Source organism: Euprymna scolopes, chromosome 4 (genome assembly GCF_053919585.1).
Source record: "Euprymna scolopes isolate OS-2025 chromosome 4, ASM5391958v1, whole genome shotgun sequence".
Lineage (NCBI taxonomy): Eukaryota > Metazoa > Mollusca > Cephalopoda > Sepiida > Sepiolidae > Euprymna > Euprymna scolopes.
Genome location: NC_136485.1, coordinates 31544810 through 31560970, shown reverse-complemented (window position 1 = coordinate 31560970; position 16161 = coordinate 31544810). Strand labels below are relative to the sequence as shown.

General features: G+C 29.1%; 1 pseudogene; it reads right to left on the bottom strand.

Annotated features, from left to right (window-relative positions):
* Positions 1-14127: 14127 nt before the first annotated feature.
* Positions 14128-14260, bottom strand: LOC145274058 (U2 spliceosomal RNA; annotated as a pseudogene).
* Between the last annotated feature and the right edge of the window lie 1901 nt (positions 14261-16161).

Sequence of the window (16161 nt, the reverse complement as noted above, 5' to 3'; positions counted from 1 at the left end):
TATATTTTCCTTTAATCTCTAAAAAACAAGGAATACTAATCTTTAAAATATTTATTATTTTAATGTATTGTATTGTTTTTTTTTGTTAACACTCGGAGTTTATTCGAGCGATATGTACCCGGAATGACACCAATACCGTAATAAAAATACGGATTTATTTGGTATTAAAGTTGGAATGCTCAACAGAATCCAAAATTTGAAAGAAACATATTTCTTGTGGTAACTTTTGACATTATTTTGTAACTTTCTTCAAATGCCATTTTTTACAGTTCCAAAATTGACCTACTGTAATATATATATATATATATATATATATATATATATATATATATATATATATATATATATATATATATATATATCTTAGCGAAAAACGATTAAAACCTCTCAGACTTAGAAAGTTAGCTAATACTGCTAAACAGAAAACACATATACAATTTGATAATAAGACGCTTCATATTACTTTGATATAGTTATGGGGGCCGACTTAGCCCAATTCAATGATTAAGTTGGACTATTCCTATTAAATTAACATGAATGTACATTTAAGAATGACGATTTCAAGATCGCCCTTATGGGGACGACGTCTTATAAAACACTGTATCAAGAACCAGGATATGTAATAAAACCATTATTAAATTTAAATAGTTCTTTAGTAGCTATTTACTTAACATAACAATAGAATCGGAAAAAAATACCTCAATCTTCATATATGTATCGCTACATCTAAATAAAGGAGGATATCGCCCTTATCATTAATCTATTCTATCACTGCACTATATTTATAAATTCTCTGACCATCCGGAATCTGTCATTAACGCAATAGTAAAACCAGTATCGGACACAATTTCCAGCCTATCTGTTAACTATAGCTTATTTGAAGAAAATTCTAACTTTTACACTTCTGCACTAGCGAATTCGGGATACACTTACAAAATAAAAGACAATACAAATAATAAGAAACATCTGCACACGCTTAGTATAATAACCACACAACATGACCTGATGCAAATATAGACACACATATAATAACACCAAATTTTAATAACTATAAGCAAAGTAAAAATCCATTTAATAATATGGAAAAAGAGAAATATATATATATATGTGTGTGTGTGTGTGTGTTTGTGTGTGTAAAGCTATATCGTGAGTGTGATTATAAATAGAGGAATAGTCAGTTAAAAAGAGGAAGGAGAAAAAGGAAAATACATTTCAGGCTGGCAAGAGCATATTAAAGTCAAACAAAACATACGCTTAAAACTAACATATAACCTTTAGCCATTCCCCTGCTGAGATGCTCTGACCAGCCTGGATTGTATTTCCTATACTCTCCTGACATATTCTCAGCCTATCCTTCGTTCTCCAGCGTTTGCCATATCTTTTTATATACGAAATGGATGTAGTTTTCTTTTGACTTCAATATTACTACATTTTCTTATTTTGGTGAGGTGCTCTATCTGAATTGAGACTCGACTGAAACATGTATGAACATATGTAACCAAATATTTTGTATAATATAAAGATAGTTTACATATATATATATATATATATATATATATATATATATATATATATATATATATATATATATATATATACTAGCTGTACCCTGCCACGCGTTCTTGTGGCTCAATTTGGCGTAATGGAAAAATCTAATAAATAGAGAAAATGCATGTTTCTTATATTGTTAGCACAGCAACTCACTCCAAAAGTGTAAACAAAAAAATACAAAAATGAAAAAAAAAAAACGGTACTATTGCAGAATCTGACTAGGATTCCTAGGAGTTTCCATGAATCATGGCTTGGGCTCAACCAGCAGTCAATGCATTAAGCTGAACGTTGCTAAAATGTTGGAATGGTTAATCGAATTTTTTTGTGTTTTTTTTTTGTAACCAAAAATCTTACTTTTCAATTAATATTTTGGTGAGAGGGGGTACTATACACGGATTCGAAAAGTTGTCCAAAAACAAATAAATGTAAGCAAAGGTAAGGCAATTTAAGTTACATTTCTACATAACTGGATAATTAGTTCGTTTTTATTTAATGTAAAAGGTTTAATCAGCTCGGAAAAGCACACTGTGTTTATCAATGTATTTGAAAAAGACAAATAGTCGTGGACTCTGTTGAATACGTTAAGTGTGGGAAAAAAAGTAAAAATAACTAAAAAAAAAACTATACATAACAGTGTAAGAAACCTACCGAATATATGTGGCCATGACATAAGCTGACATATTTGGTGGATTTCTGACAGTATATTGCATAGTTTATTAGTTTTAACTCATTTTCCAAAAGAACGTAATCAAGTGTCCGCCCCTATTTGTATTTTTCAAGTACACTTGCAAACGCTGGTTTTAGAGTCGACTAAACGTTACGTTAAATCAAACGGGATTGTATTACTGAACACAGGTCCGAAAAAGTTGTCGAAAAATAAATATATGAAACTGTTATCTAAGGCAAGATAAGTATTTTTTCTACCTAACTAAAATATAAAAGTAACTTATTTTGCTTTTGATAATATCTGTTATACATTTTTTGGCAACTTTTTTTCTTATCTATGTGTACAGGAATACAAAAAAAAAAAGAAAAAACACAAAAGAATATCCAGTTAGGTAGAAAAGTAACTTATCCTGCCTTTGATGTCCACCTACCTAATTTGTTTTAAAATTACTACTTTTAAATGTTTTCAACGATGCTGAATACGGAAATCTGATTTAGTTTGCAGAGGGAAGTAGTTTTCGAGATATAAAACTTGTGCTATGCACTATAATTCACTCCGGCTATGAATAAACAACCCCAATCTCCCAATAAGAACGGGTTTCATAATAAAGAACGCCTACCCAAACATGTTAAAAATTGTGGAGGTGAACCTAAAGTAAAAATTAACCTTTTTTTAAAATAAATTGTTAGTTTAAAGCACAACGCTAGTGTGTACAACGTTTTTAATAAAGGAAAGGCATTCATATTTTCTTATATAAAAACAAATCCGAAAAAAGCGTACTTTCAAGTTTGTTAGAATAAGTTTTATCGAAAAAACAAAACAAAACGAAAACGAAACATTTGTTACTGATGCTTTATATCTTAAATATAACAATTCCTGTTTTACGCTTTTAACGAACGAAAATTTCACGGGGGTATGGTTTTTGTTGTTTTTTTTTGTTTTTTTTTTGTATTTTGTTACATTAGGTCCCCCTCCACGATTTGTTTTGAAATTACTACTCTTAAAGTTTTTTCGACGATGCTGAATAAGAAATGCATATTTACAATTTGCAGAGGCAAGTAGTTTTCGAGATATAGATAGCGGTGTTATGTACTATAACTCACTGGCGGCTATGAATAAACACCTCAACCTCCCAATATTAAGAACGGCTTTTGGAATGAAAACAACAATCTCCCCATGTCAAGAACAGCTTTAGGAAAAAACCTCCTCAATATTCCCATGTTAAGAATGGCTTTGAGAATAAACACTTTGAGAATAAACAATTACTCTCCATGTAAAAACGGCTTTTGGAATAAATATCCCCACCCTTCCATGTTAAGAACGGCGTGCAGAATAAACAACGCCTCCCCAACCATGTTAAAAATTGTGGAGGTGGAGCTATAGTAAACATTTATTTAATTTTTAAAAAATAAATTGTTAATTTAAAGCACAACGCTACCGCGGTTTTAATAAAGGAATACCATTCATATTTCCTCATATAAAAACAACTCGAGGAAGAAAAAGTTTGTTAAAATAAGGGGTTTGTATTACTGTACACATATATTCAAAAAAGTTGTCAGAAAACAAATATATAACCAGTAAATATTATCAAAGGCAAGATGAGTTAATTTTCAACCTAACTGGATAATTTTTTTGTGTTTTAATTAAATGTAAAATAATTATTCAGCTAGAAAAACATCCAGTGTTTACCGATGCGTTGAAAATTCAAAATGCCACCGAAACCGTTGCTAAACACAGAAAGTTTGGGACAATGAGTTAAAAATAAAAAACTATACCACATACTGTTAAAAACACACCGAATATATTTTTATCGAAAAAAAGGAAAAAAACAACAACAATATTTTCTTTATGCTTTATTTCTTAAATGTAACAGCAATTGTTAGTTTAAAACACAATGCTAATGGGTATCACGGTTTTACTAAAGGAAAACATTCATAAAACATCTCGGAAAAAAGTGTACTTTGACGTTTGTTAAAATCAGTTGTATAAAAAAAAACATTTTTTTACTTATGCTTTATTTCTTAAATGTATCAATTGGTGTTTTACGCTTTTTATGATTGTTAAAACAAAGTTTTTTTTTTTATACGCACGCGTAGTCAGTATCGTTATTTTCGTCATTTTAAACTGGTATAATTTTATCGTAAGGTTCGCCACAATGAATTTAAATTTAAAAAATAGGGATGTTTTTGTTATACTAATCGATTAAATAGATAATGAAATATTGTAAATCGAAATTCATCAACTCGTGGACCGCTCATTTCTACCGAAAATAAAACGGCGAAACAGTTCCGCATTACGAAAAATATTTTTATTTCATTTTAGATTAATTTTTGTTTTACTATTTTAACGATTAAAAAAATTGTGTTAAACAAAAACCGTATTTAATATTTATTTCTGTTACTATTTTAACGATTTAAAAAAAAGTGTGTTATGGCCAGAATCGTTATTTTTCGTCATCTTTTCACCGACTAATAACAGTTTTTTTTTATAAGGTAATATTGACTTTTTAATATTTAAAAACAGTTAGATGATAAAATTTCACAGAAAACGGGATTGTAAATTTCTAGTTTATTGATTTTGAATAAACCAGACGTTCCATATATGTATATTATATATATATATATATATATATATATATATATATATATATATTGCATTGTTAAGTGCACAGCATATTAAAAAATAATCCAGACAAACTTAAGCCAACTCGACATTTTAGTGTCCGCCAAAAAAGCGTATGCTGTATTCTGATAACTAATTCTTATAAAACCGTTACTTTCCATCTAACTAACACCAAAATACTTAGTTCACTACACTGTAGAACATAGACGCATCTAACAACATAGCAAGACCTACATAGATGTTGAAGTAAAAATAAGGAGTAAATTTAATATATATATACATATATATATATATATAAATATATATATATATATATATATATATATATATATATAATGTCTTCACTGCAGATCATTTGTTTCCAATGTTAAAGGATGTATTAGCTTACTTGTTTTATCAGAGATATTTAGTAGATATCGCTGACCCAGTACAATTACAGTAAACAGTTATCGTAAGAACAGTTTATCATAAATTATTATAAGTTGTAGATTAAACGACATATACCATTTTTTGTACGTTACGTCTACTATCTTGTTTTGACTTGGTACTAATTTTATTTCGACATTTATTTTATAGAAAACAATAAATATTCCCACTCATATATAAACAATACAAATGTATCTTTATAAAAATGCATTTTATCATACATACATATATGTATATACATACATACATGTATATATATGTATATATATATATATATATATGTGTGTGTGTGTATGTATATTAGGTACCGCCAACGCGCGACACAATTTTAACTTCCCCTGTGTGTAACACGATATATCCATAATGTAATATTATCATCCTAATTTTTTAACATTTTACAGAGACTTCAAATAAACTGCTAATATTTTTTTTTTAATTTTACAGCATACAAAAATAATAAAAATGCGAGACAAACATTCTTATTGACGCTTTAACACAACCTGTCTATGTGGCGACGATTTTAAGTCGTTCACACAACCGTGTTTTAAAAATCTAGTAAAAATCAAATAAAAGTCATATTTTTATGTAATTTCGTATTTATCCATTATTAAATAAACTTACATAATAAAAGTAGGTTTCTGTAAAAATATTAGAGGAAATATTTTTAACTGTTCTCCCCCACATACACACATTTCATGTTACGAAAACTCCAAAACTTAAATGTAGGTTGAAAAATATGTTAACATTTGTTAAAACTAAAAAGATCTAATAATTAAAAAAAAAAGTTATTTATATATATATATATATATATATATATATATATATATATATATATATACAAAATTTATTTATACAAACATTAATAAATATACATGCTCTGTTCACTCATTGAGCACTCTTTGGTAGACACATGTTGTTTCATTGGATGTACTTCTAGGAAACTAAACTCTACTGTCTATATATATATATATATATATATATATATATATATATATATATATATATATATATATATATATATATAAACTCCCGTCATTTTTTTCACTTACCTTAAAGTTGTAAATAAAATCGGACATAAATCAATATTATTATGTTAAAAAAATAAACAATTATTTTAATTTTTTTCTCGGTAATATAATTATGTTTATTACAAGAAAAAACAGAATTAAAAAAAAAATATTTTTAAATAGCTTTAAATTATATCAAATTAAATATTACTCGATGTGAAGTTTAAACAGCTGTTTTTATATAACAGTTGTCCAATAATAACAATATATAGTCATATAATGGAATATATTCCTCTTGTGATAATAAAAATTACAAAAGCAAAATCGACTCCAAACAACCGTTTGGATTTGGCTATTCAAAATAACAGAGGTGATAATCAAAATGTGCGCCTTTTTCCCCAAAAAACGTATGGACACATGTAAGCAGCAATATATTAAGATACATGTATCAACAGAAGAGGTTACAATAATTTTATCGTCCGTGTTATTCGTTATTAAAAATCTATTTGCTTTACAAAAAGTAATCTTATATAATTTTTAAGCATTTGTATTGTACACTATATTTATTCATAAATTTCTGCATGAATGATCTTCCAAAGAAATTGACTAAAACTATAGTAAATACAGGAAATGGTTACGCCATTACTTAGTGTTTATTCTGATGACGTTCTACGTTTGGAGGTATCTAATGAATACATATGTTTTATATATGTGTATAAAGATATATATATATATATATATATACGTATATATATATATGTATATATATATATATATATATATATATATATATATATACATGGTGTCTATAAAGTTCGTGCGCACTTGAGAAATTTATAACTTTATTTATATTCGCGATAGAAAAAATCTGTAAAAAATAAAGTACAGTTATTGAATAATTTTTCACCACAAAATTCGTAACAATTTTTAGATAAGTAAAAAAAAGTAAAAATAATTTTTTTTTTAGTTTATCAGAATCAATTTGATCCCATGGCTTCCACTGAGGAAAAAGTAAACTGTGTCCTTTGGTTGGCTGGATTGAAATCTACTATTGCTGTACAAAGAAAGTTTAGAATTGAATACAATAAAAAATCGCCTCATAAAAACGCCATTGTTAAATGGATGAAAGAATTTAAAGAGACAGGCTCTGCCCATGATAAACCACGATCTGGACGGCCATGTGTCAGTGACGAAAGTGTAGCTTCCATAGAAGAATCCTTTACTGCAAGTCCAAGAAAGTCTGTAAGACGGGCATCATTGGAGCTCTGGCTGCCAAAGTCTGCTGCACATAAGATTCTGCGGGCAAAACTTCATATGAAAGCTTACAAAATTCAATCACATCAACAGTTGTTAGAAGAGGATTATTATACACGGCTAATTTTCTGTCACCAGTTTAATGAAAAACTTTGCAATGATGATGCATTTCTGAGTAATTCACTGTTTTCTGATGAAGCAACATTTCACATTAATGGCAAGGTCAACAGGCATAATTGCCGAATATGGGGAACTGAAACCCCAAATTAAACTGGTGAACATGAAAGGCACTCTCTTAAAGTTAATGTGTGGTGTGTTTTGAGAATAAATCGAATCATAGGGCCATATTTTTTTGAAGATCGTGTTATTAACAGTGACAGCTACTTAGATATGTTGCACAATTACTTTATTCCGCAACTTGAATAATTAAACTTTAAAGATGATACAGTGTTCCAACAAGATGGAGCTCCTTTTCACTTGGCTCGGCGTGTTCGACAGTTTCAAAATCAGGAATTTCCTAACAGATGGATCGGAAGGGACGGACCATTTCATTGCCCTTCACGTTTTCCAGATTTGGCTCCATTATATTTTTTTCATGGGGGCATGTGAAAACAATTGTGTATGCAACCAAACCTAGTCCATTTGAAGATTTGAAAGCTAGAATAACTAATGTGATTTCAGGCATTATTATAAATCATTTTGCAAATGTTTTTCGTGAACTGGAAAAACGTATTACCCTTTGTATTGCTAATGATGGAGGGCATATGGAAAGTTAAATAAAATTTCAATAAAAACTTAGTAATATAGATTTACTTCTTTCAAATCCATTTTACAGATTATTTCTATTGCAAATACAAATAAAGTTATAAATTTTTAAAAATGCACACGGAATTTATAGACACCCTGTATATATATATATATATATATATATATATATATATATATATATATATATATATATATATATATATATATATATATAAATCTGGAGATTCTCACGAGAATGACACGCGGTATATTCTGCGTAGCTTAATTGCCATATATATTTTTTATAACTAACTACCTAGCTCTACCTATGTATTGCGTACTGTCGCAATAAATACTAAAAAATTGTCATTTATTTCTTATATGCTCTGTATATATATATATATATATATATATATATATATATATATATATATACAGAGAGAGAGAGAGAGAGAGAGAGAGAGAGAGATACGGATAAAGACAGAGAGAAATATGTAATTTGTAAATATATCTATATACCTGTGTATATAAATATATATATATATATATATATGCACACACACATATATATATATATATACATATAATAATTTAGAAATGTAAAATTTGTGATTTGAAAAAGTTAAATTTCAAATATAGAAAGTTTATTGTATGCAAGACAAAGAATACCGTATAGTAAAATATATTTCCTTAAATTCCTAAATTAAGATTTATTTGCTCTATCTAGTATATTGAGAAATGTTATTTAGCTGGGATAGGCTTCTATAACATATTACACCCAATAATCTTTTGTAAGACCGATAATCACTGGATTTGCACACCAGTAAATTTATTGTATTTTACTATTCTTAATAGTACGCACACACACACCCACACACCCACCCACACACACACACACACTCATGTATTATTCTGAATAGTACATTTTTACACACACACACACACACACACACACACACACACACACACACATATATATATATATATATATATATATATATATATATATATATATATATTAGTATACAGATGAAAATAAATATTCATCTTATATCTTCACTGCAGATAATTTATTCTCGATATTAGGTATATATTTGTTCATCCCCCCCAAGAGATACTTATTTATATAATGCTGACAATCGGGAACTCAGTGAAATTACAGTAAACATATATCGTCAGAAAATATATTGTGTTTTATTTTCATAAGTTATAAAACGACAAATATGCGATTTATCTACTCTCATAATATTTTTTTTCATAAATAACATTGTTATATTGATTCACATGTACTTTTATAATGTAACATAGTCTTTGAGAATACGTACATATGAAAAAAAAAAAAAAACAATGTTAACATATATTTTTACCTGACGTATGCTTACGTTGATGAAACACGATAATTTCTGTGTAGCTAATATTTTATTTACGTATATATATATATATATATATATATATATATATATATATATATATATATATATATATACATGTGTGTGTGTGTGTGTGTGTGTGTGTGTGTGTGTGTGTGTGTGTGTGTGTTCGTTCTATAACAGTTTGAAGTATTTGTAAAATATTATTCCACAGTTTACATAGACTCTGACGTAGTTTTTAATTCAACGCATACTCAACATCCCGGTGCAAGGGAAGTAATCCATTATTGCTTAGCTGGTAAAAGAAACGAGTTCATCGCTTCGTTTTTCTTTCTATCCCTTTCTCTATAAACACACCTTCAGCGATCTTTTCTATTTCAGTAATAACGGTGAAAGATAACGAGTTGATTTACATTAATCGTTTTATTCTCCATACTATTTTTTCTTTTTTAGTTTTGACAGTTTGAAGGTATGAGCAAATATTTGCAATTTTCTTTAGGAAGTGTATAAAATATTATTGTAAAGATTACATTTTGTCTTTTTCCTTTCTCGGACCGTAAATAAGAGAGTTTCGCAAATTGATAGAAAGTTAAGTCTTGTTCAAATCTAGTGTGACCCTCTGTGTTGAAGAGTTGTGTTTTCTTCACATAAAATAGCTTGTGTTAAACCGAGTAGTCACTACAGTCACTACACTAGCTTTGTAGGTAGGTAAATCAAAACATGAAGCCCATGAACAAAGGGTCTTTCCTAAAACTGCACGAGTGCACGACTGTTGCTTGCTTCCTAGCTGACCACAGCTTGTTTTCTCAAAGTCCAACATAAACACATTCTTGATAAACCGCCCTCTTAAGGAAATCAACTTACCAAGTTTCTATTACTAACGATTACTACAATATTATCCCATTGACTAATTTACACTCGATAATGTTTATCCTCGAGTGACCTCCGGGCCTTGATAAGTGGTGATGTCTATGTAAAAAAAAAAAAAAATCCTATTAACCATATGACTAGAAGCAACATGCAGTACTGTCTAGCAGATCATTTTTTATGTTCTCGCTTAATGAAAGAGAATTCCTTCTAGACTGGGGTAATCATTCTTTTTTTTTTTTTAGGGGAGGGGACAGATTAAACACAGAGTGTTTGTTTTCACGAACCTGATTTCCCTGACACTCAAACCGAGCTTCTGTTTAATTCTGTGTTGGTAAGGATCGCAATAAATACGTAAACATTTTTTTGTTTGTTTGTTTTTTCTTTTGGCTCGCGGTCAAATTAACAAAATAACGCTTCATATCTCCGTCGCCAAAGGAGAACTACTCTTTGAATGAAGCATGGTTCACTTTTCTCCCGATTTCTCCCGTTCTTTGAATGAAGCATGGTTCACTTTTCTCCCGATTTCTCCCGTTCTTTTTGATTAACGTGGCTTTCTTCTCACAATTAAAAAAAATTAAATCTGATATTTTGTTTAAATTTGTCTTAGTGTGGGGGTCAGCAAATTTGGATTTGTAAAATCTTGAATGGAGATTTTAATGTGTTATCTCAATTTTCTGAAAACTGTACAATTTAGAGTTAACATTCGATAAAATAATAGAGGTTGATTTGCTTTCTACCCCAACCCAACGCAATAAATAAGACATTCTAGAATATGAAGTGATCAGACGTAAGCGTCCTTTAAAAAAAAATAAATAAACGTATCTTTTTAAGTAATAAGAAATAGATGACCATTTTACAATTAGGTGTAAATCTTTTTGGTATATTAAATAATGTTGAATCTCCGAGACACAAGGGGACGATGATCAGCTACTTTAAGTAAGACAACAGATGATCTAATATTTATTAAAGGGAGATAATTTGAGTGTGTGTGTGTGTTTAGGAACTAATCATAGATAGAATTTTTAATTGTTAACAAGAAACTTACTATTTTTTTTTACATATTTTCTTTTATTGCTTAAAAGAGTTTATAATCCTGGTTAGCAGCACTGATAATATATATATATATATATATATATATATATATATATATTTCACTACTACTACCAATGAAGACTGAAAGATCGGTGGAAAAGTATGTACCTGTAAAAAAAGTTAAAACAAAAAAATTCATAATATTATTTTGCATTCCTGCACGTCACCAATTGAAAACGAATAAAGAAAAGTTATAAGCTTTTATACTTTTCGTATTTTTTTTTATACATTTCTATTCATTTTTTATACATTTTCATACATTTTTTATACATTTCCATTCATATATATATATATATATATATATATATATATATATATATATATATGTACATATAATTGTGACTATATATATATATATATATATCTGTGACAATATTTATACGTATTTATATATAAATATATACATGTATATATAAATATATATTTGTGACTATATATATATATATTTATATATATATATTTATATATATATATATATATATATATATATATATATATATATATATATATATATATATATATATATATATATATATCTATTTGGGACTATATATATACACCCATATATATATATATATATATGTGACTAAATATATATATGTGACTAAATATATATATATATAAATATATATATGTGACTATATATATATTTATATATATATATATATATATATATATATATATATATATATATATATATATATATATATATATATATGTATATATGTATATATGTAATGTTAGCGGAAAAGAAAATGGTCTTTGTGTAAACAAATATCGCTGATATCGTTTGAACAATGTTTAATATGGTAATTTGTTATCCCTATATTAGCAGCAGCAAACAAGCGTAACGGTGAAAAACGCTGATTGTCGCCTAGGCTGTCGATCTGAGGGACATAGTTGTCAGTCTAGCCGTACTGATGAGGCGAGAAACACAAAAGCAATACTGCATGTGGTTGACTATATATATATATATATATATATATATATATATATATGTATATATGTATGTATAAATATATGTATATATATATGTATATATGTATATATATATGTATATATATATGTATATATATATATATATATATATATATATATATATAAAATATGTGACTAAATTTCACGTGGATTTTACATATGTCTGTCCAACCACATTCTTGTGCAAACAACGTATTCCGAATTTTAATTGTTCATAAGTAACCTAAGTAGGATGTCAATTATCTATTATAAATTAACACTGGCCTGCAGGGTTCGATTCCAACCTTTTCCTAATACAACTTACACTTATCTTGTTCGCCTTTTAACTTACATGAGAAAGGGGCAACGCTTCTTTATGTAACACATATACATACATAGTCATACACATATAAACATACACACATATCCATACATACATATACATACACACATACACGCGTACATATACATACACATATATACACATTTATATATACACATATATACACAAATACACAAACATACACTCATCTATATATATAAAAGGCAAAAATCGGTGTGTATGTATGTATGTATGTATGTATGTATGTTTGTTTGTAACGCTAAAACTTTTGAAAGACGGAACCAGAGTTGACAAATTTGGTATCATATTGCACCTTGATCACCCGGATGACAAATATCGAAATTTCACGTCAAACGGACCAGTAGAAAGGGGTCAACTGATCGTTTTTCTCCTAGGGGGGCCCCCAAAAAACCTGTCATTTTAACGTTATTCAATACGTGTCACGTGACGTGACGTCAGCTCAAACTTTTGACAGACACAACCAAAGTTGACAAATTATGTATCATATTAAACCTTGATCACCCGCATGACAAATATCGAAATTCCACACCAAACGGACCATTAAAAGGGGGTGAACTGATCATTTCTCTCCTAGGGGGGCCCCCAAAAAAACCTGTCATTTTAATGTTAATATTACATAATCCAAAAACGCTTAGTCATGTCACGTGACGTGACGTCAACATCCAGTAATGGCGAACAAATGTAAACAAACACTTTGTTTTACCGATACTTTTGTAATTTCTCTTCTGCTTTGTTCTAGAGATTATTAAACTCCATGACAATGTCTCCAACGTATTTAACTGGTTAAAAATAGTATTTATACAAGAGTTTTAACGAAAAATATCAGGAAAAAATGTACAGGAATAAAAAAAAATTCAGCTTTCAAAATATTCGTCGATAAAAAAACCGATCTTTATATTTACGCTAGCCATTTTGTATATTACCACGTGACCTGCTATCTCTTAAACTGGAGGGGGGGATCCACTTGAATCCAACAAAACCAGTAATTTTTTTTTTCTATTATATATACATCATTTTCTATAAAATTAAGTGTAGACTTTATAATTAAAACAAAAAATGTTATTCATACTAAAAAAAAAAAACGCTTAGTCATGTCACGTGACGTGACGTCAACATCCACTAATGGCGAACAATTGTACCTATTTACTATGCCTCCCCACGGGACAGAGTTAGACACCAGGGTCGTTTTTTAACGTGGAGAAAAGGTACAAAAATAAAAATTGTCTCAGTCGTGGAGGATTTCTCCTCCACCGAAAGAGAACAAGAAATAGAAGTGCAGCATCTGAAGAACAGATACTACACTTGATCTTGACCAAAAGGCCAAGAATGCGAACAATTGTAAATAACAACTTTTTTCACAAAACCAACACCGTCTTTCTTTTTTTTTCTCTCTCTTTCTCTCTCTCACCCACTTACTCTTCCCTCTCTCTCACCCTCTTTCTCTTGACGTCACACCACTGTTAAACTGTGGGGGGGGGAACACATTCCCAGGCATTATCTCCTATAGATGCACATTTTATTAGAAATTCAGCTTTCAAAATATTAGACGATAATAAAAATATAAAACCAACACCCTCTTTCTCTTTTCTCTCTCTCTCACCAACTTACTCTTCTCTCTCTCTCACCCTCTTTCTCTTGACCTCCTACTACTGTTAAACTGTGTGTGTGTGTGGGGGGGGAAGAGGCAGCTTGAAAACCAACAAAAACAGTGCACAGTTTCCCAAGCATTTGGGGTGGGAAGGGGGGGAAGAAGCCGAGCGCACAGTTTCGTGTGAGAGAGAGAGAGAACAATTCTCAACCTATATACTCAACAAATTTTTTATCTACAGATTTGAAAGTTTGTATATAGGGTATTCAGACATATGGAAATATATCTAGCATAATCTATCTATTATATCTATAAAAGTGAAAATGTGTGTGTGTGTGAGGTAGCCAGAGAGAGAGAGAGAGAAAGAGAGAGAGAGAGAGAGAGAGAGAGAGAGACAACAATTCTCAACCTATATATTCAATACATTTTTTATCTACAGATTTGAAAATTTGTATATAGGGTATTCAGACATATGGAAATATATCTAGCATAATCTATCTATTATATCTATAAAAGTGAAAATGTGTGTGTGTGTGTGTGTGTGTGTGTGTGCGTAAGAGAGAGAGAGAACAATTCTCAACCTATATACTCAACGTATTTTTATCTACGGATTTTAAACTTTGTATATAGGGTATTCAGACATATAGAAATATATCTAGCATAATCTATACATTATATCTATAAAAGTGAGAATGTGAGTGTGTGAGAGAGAGAGAACAATTCTCAACCTATATATTCAACAAATTTTTTACCTACAGATTTGAAAATTTGTATATTGGGTATTCAGACATATGGAAATATATCAAGCATAATCGATCTATTATATCTATAAAAGTCAGAATGTTTGCGTGTGGTTGTGTGTGTAAGGTTGCGAGAGAGAGAGAGAGAGAACAATTCTCAACCTATCTATTCAATAAATTTGTTATCTACAGATTTGACCATTTGTATATAGGGTATTCAGACATATGGAAATATATCCAGCATAATCTATCTATTATATCCATAAAAGTGAGAATGTGTGCGTGAGAGAGAGAGAGAGAGAGAGAGAGAGTAAGTACAATTCTCACCCTATATATTCAACAAATTTTTTATCTACCGATTAGAAAATTTGTATATAGGGTATTCAGACATATGGAAATATATCTAGCATAATCTATCTATTATATCTAGAAAAGTGAGAATGTGTGTGAAAGAGAGAGAGAGAGAAGAGAGAGAGAGAGAACAATTCTCAACCTATATATTCAACTAATTTTTATGTACAGATCTGAAAATTTGTATACAGGGTATTCAGACATATGGAAATATATCTAGCATAATCTATTATATCTATAAAAGGTAGAATGTGTGTGTGTGTGTGAGTGAGTGAGTGAGTGAGAGAGAGAGAGAGAGAGAGAACAATTCTCAACCTATATACTCAACAAATTTTGTATCTACAGATTTGATAATTTGTATATAGGGTATTCAGACATAAGGAAATATATCTAGCATAATCTATCTATTATATCTATAAAAGTGAGAATGTGTGTGAAAGAGAGAGAGAGAGAACAATTCTCAACCTATATATTCAACAAATTCTATCTTTACAGATTTGAAAATTTGTATATAGGGTATTCAGGCATTTGGAAATATATCTAGCATAATCTATT